Here is a 13,900-nt window from a genome sequence, read left to right on the forward strand (position 1 = left end):
ACTGTTCCTACCATAGAAGCCAAGCAGCTTTAGTCAGATAAACAACAGGTCTGAGACCTTCCTCCTACCTGGAAAGACACAAAACAAAGCTTCTTGATGTTGATGGGTGGTGGTGGCACATGCCTTTAATCCCAGTACTTGGGAAACAAAAGCAGGCAGTTCTCTGAGAGTTGGAGGCCATCCTGATCTACAGAGCACATTCCGGGATAGGTTCCAAAGCTACATAGAAAAATCCTGTCTCAAAAAACCACACAAACACAAACACACACACAAGACGACTTAAGATGTCGTGGAAGCCTTCTGTAGTTCAATGGTGGGTGGTAGGATCTACAAGTTTCTCTTAGGAAACTCAACCAAACTCAAATACCCACAGGGCTAGAGAGGTGACATAAATCTGCTGGTGGAGACAGGAGTGATTTGGATCCTACAGACCAAAACCAGGACAGTCTCCACATGTCCTGTGCTACACATGAGGAAATCTGATAGAATTTGTAGTTTTGGTAATGCTGGTGATTGAACCCAGGAACCCATACAGACACTCCCTAGTCCTATAGGAAATCTTTCTCTAAAACTTCTTAGTAGTCTGATTGTAAGAGTTTAAAAATGAGTCACACAGGTCACCTGGACTGAGTGTCACAATGTCTATTGGCTATAGAACTCTGAACTTGAGCCTTTGCGTTCCCTGAAAAGACACTGGCTTTCTCAATGATGCTTTCCAAGGTGGGTCCCTGAGTGGAAAAGAAATGTAGGTCAGGCCTGAATCCCTGGGATTTTGGAGGTTGGCCAATACCCTTGCCGAAGGCCTGGGTTGTTCTAGCCAATTATGGGGCAAAGGCAGAAGACCAGCTTAGGAGCATTGAAAGCTGGGAAACAAATCTGGCCAAGCTAGATGGTGTCAGGATGGGAAACCCCTGGTAACTGAGCAGCAGAGTGGCTTAGGCTCTAGAGCTCCCCGTGACACACCAGATAGCCATGATTGAAACCTGTGTCTCTCGTCACCTGATATGGTGGCCCCAAAGAACCTCTGTGAACCTCACCAGCTATTCTCCCCTCCCTCTCCTTCTCCCTCCCTCCCTTCCTTTCTCCCCTTCCCTCCCTCCTTCTCTGTCTCTTTCTCTCTCTCTGAGATGGGGATGTCCTGGAACTCTCTCTGTAGACCAGGATAGCCACAACTTGAAGAGATCCACCTGCCTTTGCCTCCCACACATTGGGATTAAAGGTCACCACCACCACTGCCGGGCTTCCATCTCCCTTCTTGCTCTCTCTTTCCTCACCTTCTTTCTCCTTCCCAGCTGCCTGTCCACCCTCTTTGACTCCGCTCTTCCACTCCCCTTCCTAGGGACCTTAACATCTGGACTCTGCTTCCCCTCTGATCTTACTCGGGGCCTTTGCTCTTGAGTCTTGCTCTTCCCTTGCTCTCCTTGCTTCCAGTCCAGGTCACTGGTTTTGGATAAGGCTGCTTGAGCCATTTCCATGCTTATTTGAATGTTTCATCATTTAGGAAATGATGCCTTCTTCTCAACCATGAATAAACAAGCCCAGGGTCTTCTGGCCTTGAAGTGTATCCATCTGTATCTTTGGTCATATTCTTTGCTGTAGACTATAGAACAAGCCATCTCCTTTTCATGCTTTCTGGAATCATCTTTCCCTTTCACTTCAACTCTTACACACAAAACCTTCATCTTGGCTTCTGTGAAGTCCTCAGTCTACCCTAAAGTGTCATTTTGGTTTTCAGCCAGTTCAAATGCACTTCCTGAAGGGAGTCATCTATGACTTTTCCTGAGAGGACTTTATGCTGAATGAATTTAGCATGTCACCCTTAGGGAACCTAACACATGACCACAAGGATCTAGTAGTGGACTTATCTGCCTTTCAAAGGACCCCTAGAAGGCAGGGGTGGGTGAAGATTCCATCTTTGTACACCCTTTCCCTGGTGCCAAGTCCCACAGTGGAAAGCACTTGGCAACCTTTTGTGTTTGAATAACTAAATGAAAAAAAAAAAAAAACTAAATGTCATCTTAGGATTTTGCATTACCCATTCTACACAAATAGCAACCATGCTCATCTTTTGTTTGTTTGTTTTTGGAAACAGGGTTTCTTTATGTAGCCCTGGCTGTCCTGAAACTAGCTCTGTGGACCAAGCTGGTCTAGAAATTGCAGGGATCTGCCTGCCTCTGCTTGCTGAATGCTTGGACTAAAGCTATGTGCCACCACCACCCAGGTCAACCATATTCATCTTATTAACCTGGTAATTTTTACAGTACCTGGAACTCCACACACCTGTGTGCAATGAATTTACTGGGTAGCAGAGATACTCAGGTATGCAGTGCCACAAAATATCACATAGTTCCCCACGCTCCTCCTCAGTCACAAATAGCTTCTCTTCGCTGTGGCCTTTCCCAACCTCATTTCATGGCACTTCCCCATTAGCCTCCAGGCCATTGCATTGTGACTCCCTCACAGGGCAGTATTTTGCACAAACATTACATCCCTACCACTTGGTACCATAAGACAACAATCTGACTTTGGCAGCTGATCATGGGCTTATCTTCGTGATGAACAAGAGGCTTTACTCCTGGACATAGCCAGTCTTGGGTTCTGTGATGCCTGGCAGCAAAGAGGAGACAGGAGTTGTGCGCGTTGCTGGCCATTTGGTCCACCTAGCAAACTCAAATTCCTGAGGTTCTGAGTATCTGTGCTATGGCTATGAGAAGGAAATGGGAGGGGTGAGCGGAGAGTGGTGCTGGGGGAGGGGCAAAGCCCTCGTTATTCATGGCAGTGTTTCCTAGGCTCATTAATTCTAACAGGATGAGCTAGGTTTGATTAATCGGGTTGTTAAACAGCCATGTCAAGTCACTGATCAGGTAAAAGGCATTACTTCCGGTGACTGGCAATGAAACTACGTGACATCAGCTGGCACCCCTTGTTTCCCAAGCAGCAGCTAGGAGAAAAGGTGTGAAAAGCTACTGGCTGGAAACAGCTGATAACAGGATTTAGGCTCTCCACCTTGGCTCTGTATGGGGACCATTAGCTCTTACTAGAGCTCTTTGAACAGTCACTTACCTATCTATAGAGGGAGGGTGCTTGGCCCAGCCTGGCCCCAGGGCCTGGCTCAGGAGCCAAGAGGCCAGAGCTGAAGTGTTTCTCTGAAGCAACTTGTCAATTCCCCGCATGCACACTAGACCCAAAAGGCAGATCGGGAATTCACTTCTAGCACTACAAGTATTAATTAGTAAACAGTAAACTCCTTTAAACATATTTATCGGATGAATAAAGCAATGCTAGATTTTTAAAAAAAAAAAAAAAGTCATCCAAGAAACTCTTTTAAAAATAGCATTTATGCAAGTGCTATGCTGATCACTTCTGGTTATGCCCATGTGTCTCAAGAGCAATAGGATAGAAATAACTGTCAGCAAAAATGGGATCATGGTAAACTTAATGATGATGTTTCTCACAGTAAACAGCAGTAGTAGCTAAAATGGGGGTGGGGCGGGGGCTAGAACAATAGCTCAGTTTAGTTGCTAAAGTACTTGTTGCTCAAGAATGAGGACCTGAAGTTTGCTCCCCAACACTGACATAAAAGGTTGGCCATAGTGGCGGATGCTTGAATACCCAGAGCTGGGAAGGCAGGAACAGGAGGGTCCTTGAGGCTCACTGCTCAGGTAGCCTCCAGGTCTCACTGAGAGGCTCTCTCAAAAGAAAGGTGTATTGTTTGGTGGTGGTGGCACACACCTTTAGTCCCAGGACTCAGGAGGCAGAGGCAGGTGGATCTCCATGAGTTTAATGCCAGCCTGGTTTACAGAGTGAATTCCAGGACAGCCAGGGCTACATAGAGAGACCGTGTCTTGAAAAGGAGGAGGAGGCAGGAGAGGAAGAAGGAGAAGGAGGAGGATGCAATGTCTTAGTCCATGTCACACAACCAGTCAGTGGCTTGTGGAAAATGAGAAGCCAGGCCTTTCTGACCAACATCAGCCTCTGAGCCTCACCACACCGAAGGCTGTGCTGTAAATCCTTCTGTCTCCTTCCCTGGAGGAGGGAGGGATATTTCTGGCCCACCTCAGGCTGCTCAGTCAAATCTCCCATGACAGCCGGCTGCAGCCCTGTCTCCTCTCCCTGCTTCATTACACACGGTCTGGTGCTGCGTCATTTTCAAATCCTCTGAGATTTAGAGGCTGATACCTAATCTCACTAATACCTCAGCAACTAGGCAGACTGGAGATACCCAGGGAAGGTGTGAACTACACAACTCAGGCTCCCGGGAGTGGGGAAGAACAAGGACTTCCATCCAAGCTCCCAGGGTTGGTTCCACCCTTTGGGATGAGTATAGTAAACTAAATGCTGAGTGCAGCAAACTCCAGTCGTCAAAGGGGTCGGACACTCCTCAGCGATCTCAGGGCTTTGGGACAAAGAAGAAACTGGCTCTCCAATCGGGGTGGGGTGGGTGGGGAGATGGGGGTGTTTGGGAGTAGCTAAGAAAATGCATTTTAGAAAACAAGCACGTTGGTTTTGAACGTTTCTTCACCCATAACTAGCTAAGCAAATGTAGGCAAGCCCCTGACCTTTCTGTTTATTTACTTTCCAAATGCAGGTGACTATCACCTCCTTAAAGGATCAAATGAGATGAAGTATGCAAAGGGTTTGACAGTCCCCAGCAGAAGCAAGCCCTTTTGCTAAATTTCAGTTTTAATCACATTTCTTTAAGACTTCAATTCAGGTTTTTTTGTTGTCTTTGGTTTTTATTGTTTTTTGTTTTTTCCTGTTACAATTCCATTTCCCTACTATGATGCTAAGGTCAGTCAAATAAGGAAGAACAGAGCAAGCAAGTGCCTTAAGAAAAGGCTCAGCTGGGTCACACAGAGACAAGTTAAGATTAAGGGGCAATCTAGGAGAGTCTGTCCTTTTGGGACAGGAATCAAGACACAGTATTCTAGATTCCCAGTCCAGAAATGTCCCTGTGTTACTACAGGACACAGAGAATATTTGGGGGAACCTTTAGTTTAGGGATGCTAGATAAGAGAAGAACACAGTTCTCTAGGGTTGACATTGTGCTAAAGGCAGGAATTTTCTAGCTGTGTCTGTGACTAACCGGGTGGAAGGAACCAAGAAAAGGATGAAGAATATTCCACCATTGGGGCAGTTGGTATCTGCAGTTGTTTCTCCATTCACAGATTTTCTTGTTTATTTTTGAGCTTGTTTCATTTTTTGCCTTTTAGTCTAAAGGTCTGGCTTCAAGAGTCCTTAGGTTACCTAGTTGCTATGGCAATTCCAGGTAAGCCTGAGGCTGCCTTTTTCCACTCACCCATAACTAGGTATCCTGACACTGAGCAGCAAGAAACAGATATAGCATCTTGTGGCAAAAGACAGCCCTGAGCTGGGCTGGAGTTTACTGTTCTGGGATACCAAAACACCAGCCTTAGGGTACAGTTTATAGTTATTTTCCTCATGATGGTTACGAGCCTGGCTCTCATCCTAGACAGTCTTGGCTTTATCTAGGCTCTGACAGTCTGCGTGACCTTGATCAGCTTGTCGACCACTCTATGCTGTGTTTGGTCATTTTCTTGTTCATTCAGTATTTAGGTACTATGTTCCTTCTTCTGGATGGGAGGCATGAAGTTCTCTGATAAAGAAAGACAATAAATCAGATAAGCAAGTCAATTGTGTCTACTTAAGATATGCTGTCACATGCTTTGGAGAAAATAGCATGGAAAGGGAAAGGGACCTATGAAGGAGGACTAGGCAGACTGAAGTTCTTAATAGGATGGCGTGGTGGTTAATCTTCATTGTCAAGTTGACTGTGTTTAGAATCACCATGGAAACCCATCTCTGGGTGTGTTTATGAAGTCGCTTCTGGAAATGCTTAACTTGAGGGAAGACCCATCCTGAGTGGAGGTGGCAGCATCCCACAGCTTGGGACCCAGAATGTCTGAGAAAGGAGCTGAGTACACGCATTTATCTCACTCTGCTTACTGCTTTTGGATGCGTCATGGTCTCACTGCCCTGTTATTCTTGCTATAATGGACTGTATTCCCTGGAACTCTGTGGTGGCTCATCTTGGGTGTCCACTTGAGTAGACCTAGAATCAAGTAAAATTATTGTATTTTGTCAGAGCAACTAGGAAAGTAACTTTATTTCATAGCCAATGGCTATGGAAGCCCTCTGAAGAAGGGTGCTTGAATTGATATGTGAGGCAGACAATGGAATACACCGTGCAGACATTCAGGACCAAGCAATCTGGGCACTGGGAAGATTAAGTGCAAAGATTCTGAGGGGGGAAAGTGACATATTTCAGGAAAACCAAAGACACTGGCATGTTAAGATTGAGGAAGTGAGAGGAAGGAAATAGAAAAGGTCAAATAGTAATCAACAGTGGGGAGGGAGATGAGGCAAGGGTTATGGACCACCTTGAGGGCTTGGCACTTGTGGGTGAAATAGGTAGTCTTGAATGTTTTGAGAAAGGGTCTATGGAGACTCTCTTAATCTCTAGGACCTTCTTGCCTATTTCAAATAGCATGCATGATCTGACTACATATAACTGGATTGTGCTAGCCTCTCTACTGAAGACAGACTAGAGGGAAATAAAGACAGAATCTGGAGATAAAAGGCTATTGCAATACTCTAGGTAGAGGATGAAAATATGGTATCAATACAAAGAAATACAAAACCCAGTTGTATTTTTGAAGAAATACTTGTTGAGGTTGGTTGGTGGATTAGACGTGGTATGAGAACGGTGAGGGGTATTTAAATCCCTCACTTAGATAAGATAACCAAGGTGATCAGTGTGGACCAGAAAAGGAGGGTCACCAGGTCTGATCCGGGTGAATGGCCACATTTAGAAGTCAGAAGATGTTGGGAGCAGAAGGCTAGCTAGGTGAGAGAACATGGTATTCCGAAAACTGAGCAAGAATACAAAGTATGCTAGGAAAAGGGTAGCCATCAGCCTTGTCAAATATTGATGGACCAAGTTAGATGAGAACCAACACTTTACTCACAAATCTGGCAAACTTCTGTTTTTTTTTTTTTTTTTTTTTTCCTACTTTCTAGGTGAAATATGAAAAAATGCAGTTGTGAGCTGAGTTTGAAGATGGGGGATCTCATTTCCTCTTCACTCCTCCCTCATGCTTCCAACCTCAGTAGGAAGGAAACGTTTGTTGAGAAAGAGTTAAGAGGCAAAGATTTCCATAAGCAGAACAGTCCATCCACTAAAGCTTGCTCAGAGAGTCTGTATTAGTATAGGGAAGTTCAGGGCCTTGTAGCTGTTCTGCTATGAAACCCACAGGACCTAAACTTTAAAGTCAGAATTTCCCCTTCAGACTAGAACTCCATATTGTGTATAGGGGTGTGTGTGTGTGTGTGTGTGTGTGTGTGTGTGTGTGTGTGTGTGTGTTGGATGGAGATGCCCAAGAAGGTAGAGACTTCCTAGTGCCTGCCCTAGGGAGTTTTTCTGATGACAGGTAGCTGACAGGGAAAGTCAGGCACTGTTTTCTTTCACTCCTTGAAGCCATCACATTCTAGGGCCAGCTAACAGTAAGGACTATCAATAGCACACACACACACACACACACACACACACACACACACACACACACACACACCTCTGACTATAGGCATAACAAACAATATCATGAGTTCAAAATATTGATCAGTTGTTTGTATCTCGATCTCCTAGGTTTGTGGAGAAGGTTGAGACAAAAAGAGACAAAGCCCAAATAGATTAATGAATAGAAGAACAAAGTTAGGATAACCTGGAAAATCCCAGTGTCTTCTTCCATCAGGACAGCAGGCAATAATTTCCTCATTCTCCAGGCTGTGGGAGTCAATGTATTCTGGCTTCAGGATCAAGGCAAAAATGACTTATCATGATGGCCTCATTGCCAACAGAGTGTGAAGGGTGAAGGGAAGGGAGGGTGATGACCTCCAAAGATGCCCCAAGACCTGACAATCCACTATTGTTTACAGACAAGCCATCCTGAATTCTGTGTGTACTATATTAGACAGTGTATGAACAGCTCTGTTTTCTGAAGAGTGCCTTTTAGCTCCACTGCCCATCTAGACCGCCTTCCCAGACAGACCATGCTTTTCTCAATGGATCTAAGGCCAAATCTTGGCTTCAAGGGACCAACAACATGCCAATAATAGCAGAATGGGAATTATGAATTGTTGTGAGATAATTTGATCAAATGAAGAGATGGGGGAGATTTAAAGCCTAATAAGCCGTAGTTGTCTATACAAAATCCAACTAACCTACAAAATCATTTCTATTTCTATTTTCATACCAGCCACTTACTCCAGAAACACACAAAGCCTCAGACATACAATTTCCTTCTATCCTCGTAGAAAATGTCCTAATCTATCTCCTCATCATCTCAAAAAAACAAAACAAGAGAAATGCTAAAAGGGACAAGGAAGGTGAGCAGATGAGTCCAAGCCCTCCAAACTGCAACATTCATTATCCTGGTAATTATTTCACTCCTGCCCTGCTTCTCTCCCTATAATTTAACTGGTATAAGATAAATGCACCTATTCCCTCTAACAGCTTCTAAATTTACTCAACTGCTACTAGAGAGAAGAACTTAACCTCACAATAATTGAATTTAAATAACATCCAATTCTGTGAAGTCAAACATGATCTGCATAGTAAACAAACCCCAGGATTGTCAAGCTGGTAGGAAGAAGGAAGGTCACACTTAATGTGCATGTTCATAATTGTATCTGGATTTCTAACAGCCTAAATGTGTACTCTCACGTCTGTTTGCCTTTCTGTCTAACTCATCATCACCATCACTATTGTTACCTAAGAGCCAAAATTAAAGGCTGATCCGGCTTCGTTCCTCTGCCTGTCTCAATAGAAAAGCACAATTTAGATAGCTAGAATTGGGCTATTTGCATACAGTTGGCTAGGCCCACGTCCAAGGTCCCAGGCCATTACACTTCTCAGGAAGGTTCAGAGATGCCAGGTCGCTGTGTTCTCTTTTCGTTTCAGAAACCAGGCCAAATCATCTGAAAGTTAGGGGGAAAGTACAGAATTGTCCCCTCTAATCAGTCCTCTGAGGTCATTACAGGCTAGCAGGTGTATGGCCTCAACTGTACAAAACTTTTATGATGCTCCTTGGAGGCACTATGGTGAGATTCTCCTCAAATTAATTTCATTCACTGTGATTAGTACAGCATTTGGAGTGTTTAGGGAATCCAGTGGAGGTTGCAGGCGCAAACAAGCTGGAACCACGTGTTACTTCCTGATGTTTCAGATCAGGGACCTAGGTACTTAGGGTCACCCCTGACTCCTTCAAGGGTCACCCCTGGTTCCTTCGAGGGTTGCCCTGACTCCCTCAAAGCACAAAAGACCTTTCCAAGGTGCAATCCCAGCCTCGGCCTATTGACTCCGGGTTTAAGATCTCTACCTCAATCCAATGTTTTCTGAGTTGAGGCTATATCAGAATCACTTGAAAAGCTCGTTTAGTATCCCCATGCTGGCTGCAACCCAAAGACTCCAACTCCATGAAGACCCACTTAAAGCAAAGTTGGCTACATCTCACTTTGAAAAGTGTTGGACCAGCTACTCATTAACAAACCTTCTGCCTCCTACATTACTTTGAGACTTTCATGCACACAAAGACAAAAATAAGCACCAAAAATTAAAACTTCCTGAGGACAAATTGTATGCCAATCCCCATCACAGCTTTGAATTCTGGGTTCAAATACCAATTCTCTCCCTTGCTGGGTGAGAGACATTGGGCAAGTTAGCTCTTCCTCTCCAAGTTTCATCTTGCCATCTGTGTCCAGACTGTCCTACTGGTGTTTCTGTTGATGCTAGCAGCCACACATTGCCCTAAGCACCTGATGTGAATGAGATGGTGTGACATGGTTGGTGAGGCCCTTGGCTCTGCCATGTGTTACTTACCTGATCTTGGGCAAGTTTTCTTAGGGTTTAAGGCAGGACCAAAACCACTTCCTGTATTCCTAAGTTTCTCAAAAGGATTAAATGGGGTAAGATATGATGAGAAACACTAAGAACCCATGGAACACATAGGGAGTATTCATGGCAGCATGATTACCATGCTTATCACGGTTTAATAAGGATCAGGATAAACAATTAGACTGAACAGATGTTTATCCAGGGAGAAATAACTTACAACCTAGACAGATGAACACCAGCAAGTTCCACGGGATGCTCTCCTCTCCGCATCCTGACAGCAAGAGAGCATTCCCAGGGTTCCTCCTCAGACCTAGTTCCACAGGTCACTTCTGCCCCTGGCTCCACCCCCCAATGGGCGTGGCCAGCACCACAGAAGTAGACAAAGTGAATATCTCACTACACATGCTTTTCCATGTATACCTACCTTTACTGAAGTTTTTTCACACCCTAACAGAGGGAGGTAGGTACCGGCTCTGAAAATGAGATTATTGTACCGCCGCGGATCTCACTTTGCTGTCTTGAAAGTAGATAGAGTTCACAAGCCTGAAACCTGTGAGCCTGGAGTTGCTGTTAGCCAAAAATATGAGACTAGGTGATAACTTGTGGGGAAGCTTGGAGTGTCTAGGTATTTGATATCTACCCTGGCATTTTGGGAGGAGGGAAGAACAAAACCAGTGGCCCAAATCCTTATTCACTCTCCTGCCTCCATGGCCCTCCTTTTTAGGACCTATCCTTCCCCACCCAATCCTTCCTTTTCTTATTCATGAATTTTACCTATTGTGACAGTGAGTAGAGGTGTGTATTAAGTTATGGGTGCTCACAGCTGTTGTTCTTTTCCTTGCCCTTTTTGGGTGTGGTTTCGGCTTTATGTGTTAGTGGGAAAACTAGAGGACAGAGGAAGCATCAAGGGCAGGGACGAAGACCAAAAAAAGGAAGGAAAGAGGACACGATCAAAAAGTGTACCATGTTCATGCATGAAAATTGTAGTAAAACCCACTAGTTTGCATAATTAATGTGTGTTAATAATTATAATTAAGAAGAGTTTAACAACAAAAGAGGATCCAGAGGAAGAAAGACTTTTGCCTTGTAATCTATTGACTGCTTTTAAAAGAGATTATGGTAAGCCTGTTTATTGTTCGTCAGTTCTTCCTGTATGCTGGACTTCTTCAAATCAGCCTCACAATTCTTACACTTTGATTAATCAATGGCTCTCAGCCTTCCTAATGCTGTGACCCTTTAATATAGTTCCTCCCATTGTGATGACCCCCAGCCATAAAATTATTTTTGTTGCTATTTCATAACTGTAATTTTCCTGTCGTGAATCAAATGTAAATATCTGGTATACAGGATATCTGATATGTGACCCCGTGGGGGTGGTGACTCACAGATTGAGAACCATGACTTAGACAGATTAACCTGAAGCCCAGAGAGGCATTGGCCTCCCTTACAGTGCTATAATGGGACAGAAAGGATTCCATCCTGAGCCCTGCCCAGGTTCTGTGTTCTCAAGAGCAGGTCCTGTATCCCTTCAGGACTGGGATGCCCATGCCAGCGTCTGCTGCAAACCCAGCTCGGTTCTTTTCACACCTCTCAGGAAAGCATACTATTCCTGAAATCTTGGCTGCAGCTCCCTGTCAGCAGAAAGCATGCTAAGCGAATTTGAATGACTCTGGCATGTGAATAGACTCCAGGCTGCTGGCTCCACGCTTCGGCTGAGCAGCTCCAAGTTGCTGGGGCTGCTGTTATATTGGCAATTTTATTTTTTGTTTCAAAGAATCCTAGGGTCCTTCTCTCTTTCTCTCTCTCTCTCTCTCTCTCTCTCTCTCTCTCTCTCTCTCTCTCTCTCTCTCTCTCTGTGTGTGTGTGTGTGTAGTCTTGAAAGTACTCTTACCTACCCCAGCCTTTGGTTAGACTGTCCCCAATCCCAGCAAATGGAAGGAATCCAAGAGCCTCTCCTTGCTCACCAGCGCCTCCCAATGTACTCTTTGAGCTCAGGCATAGACACCTGTATGGGGCAGAGGAACAGCGTAGGGGTGTGCAGGTGTAGGTGTGGGGTCATGGAAGTGTCGGGGGATGGATACAGATCAGCACCGTTTTCACCTTTCATACACACTCAGCAGCCTTGGGTGGAACACTGACCTCCTCTTAGTCCTCATGTTGAAAATGCAAGATGGTCCCAGCCCAAGAGACATTCTGAGGTGATGAGACACATTCCATACCCATCCATTGTCTCTGCTCTTGGCATGTGTTTCACATAATTAGGGACTGATAAATAAAGTATAACTCCCTCTTACATGCTTTCCATCTCTGCCAGATGAGCAGGCCATTCAGCAAGCACTTGTGACTTACTGTTCTCAGTCTCTGGGATTTGGCAAGCCAGCCCCAGTGTTCTTCCTCTTCTTAGACTTTGCGATTGGTTGACACTTTGTTCATCTTCCCCTCGGTCACCATCCATCTATGCTAAAAGGCTCTATATTTAGATCCCATTCTTACACCATTGGTCATTTCAGCCACTTTTTATAGATCTTCGCTGGCCTATAGATTTTAAGACAAATTTTCCAACTATGTCTATGCTCCTGCTCAGAGGCTGGGATGGGAGAGGAAAGCCGTATCTTAAAACTGTGTAAAGATTGATTACAAATTCAAATTTCCTATGACTACAGTCCCCCTCCCACATAAATTCCTCCAAATCAGGAACATAATATACAGCCAATTTTTAACTTGCATTTTCCAATCACACCTGTTCTATAAGAATTCCCCCTGTGATTTTCCCGACTTCACAAGTCATGAACAGGTATCCTTAAGGGAGAACCCTGGAATGGAACCACTCCTTCAAAGGGCATGGGCATTTGTAAGACTGTGGACACAGGTTGCCATATTAGTCTTCAAAAATGTTACTGCCGTTCACTTATACCAGAGTCAGCTGCCATTTGTTACTCCTTACTCAAGGCCCTGAGATATCTGTTGAGGGTATTATAACCACAACTCAAGAAAGAAGCTTCAGGAAATGTGGATAATCTACCTCTGTACTTTTCTTTGGCAAGGAGTAGACTTCCGTTGTAAGACTCAGGCAATGAATAATGCAAGAGAAGAAAGTCTAGGAAAGGAGGGACTATTTCAGCCATGAAGGGCCATGGCATACCTAGGCAAGAAAATCCTGCAGGATCTCAGCCTAAGGAATTTACAGTCTCAGAAGGACAGACAAAGGACAGAGATACTTTGAGAATTCCTGTCAAGAATCTCTGCACTACCCAGATTCCAAGATGGCAACTATAGGGGTCGGCACTTGAATCATGGAAGAACTGCCAGCCAAGTAAGTGCCCACTACTACCCTTTACATGCCCAGATTAGAGATATTACAGTCTTCCTGGTAAAACCTCATATGACCGAGAGCCTGTGGTTAAAAGGTATCTTATTGGAATCTGTGTCTTCCCCTCCTGCAAGTCCAGTCTTTTCTTTCTTCATTATGAATGGACAGTACCCAGACTCTGCCATCTGTGAGCCCTATCAGTCAACCCTAGCTGCTAACTATGCTTCTGTATAGGCACCCCTAAACCAAAAGCTTAAACAGTCACTCACTATTCTTCCCAAATCTACAAAGTAGTTGAATTGTTCACCTGATATGGTTTGACTGATCTTGACTGGATGCAATTCAGGGTCTATGAATTGGCTATATATTGGCTGATCCAGGATGGGATGACTGCACTTTGATCCATGTGTCTTATATCATCTAGTAATACTGCCCAGATTGTTGGCATGATGACAAGAGTTCCCACTAGCAAGAGAGAGGAGGACTTAGTCATCAAGCATTTTAAGCCTCTGCTGGCCATCAACTTTGTCAAGGGTCCATCGCCCAAAGCAAGTCATGTAGCTCCTCTGGAACTGATGTGACTGGCTATAGCCAAAATGAAGTGACAAGAGGGAGGCCATTAATATAGTCGCTACACCACATTAGTTAGATAGCCTTAGACACTATTCTTCTCTTGA

General features: G+C 44.6%; 1 protein-coding gene across 1 annotated transcript in view; it reads right to left on the reverse strand.

The window, feature by feature from the left end:
- Positions 1 to 13,900, reverse strand: part of Marchf4 (membrane associated ring-CH-type finger 4) — a 110,764-nt gene that overhangs the window by 24,253 nt on the left and 72,611 nt on the right. The gene's annotated exons all lie outside the window — the stretch shown is intronic.

Source organism: Phodopus roborovskii, unplaced genomic scaffold (assembly GCF_943737965.1).
Source record: "Phodopus roborovskii unplaced genomic scaffold, PHOROB, whole genome shotgun sequence".
Classification (NCBI taxonomy): Eukaryota; Metazoa; Chordata; class Mammalia; order Rodentia; family Cricetidae; genus Phodopus; species Phodopus roborovskii.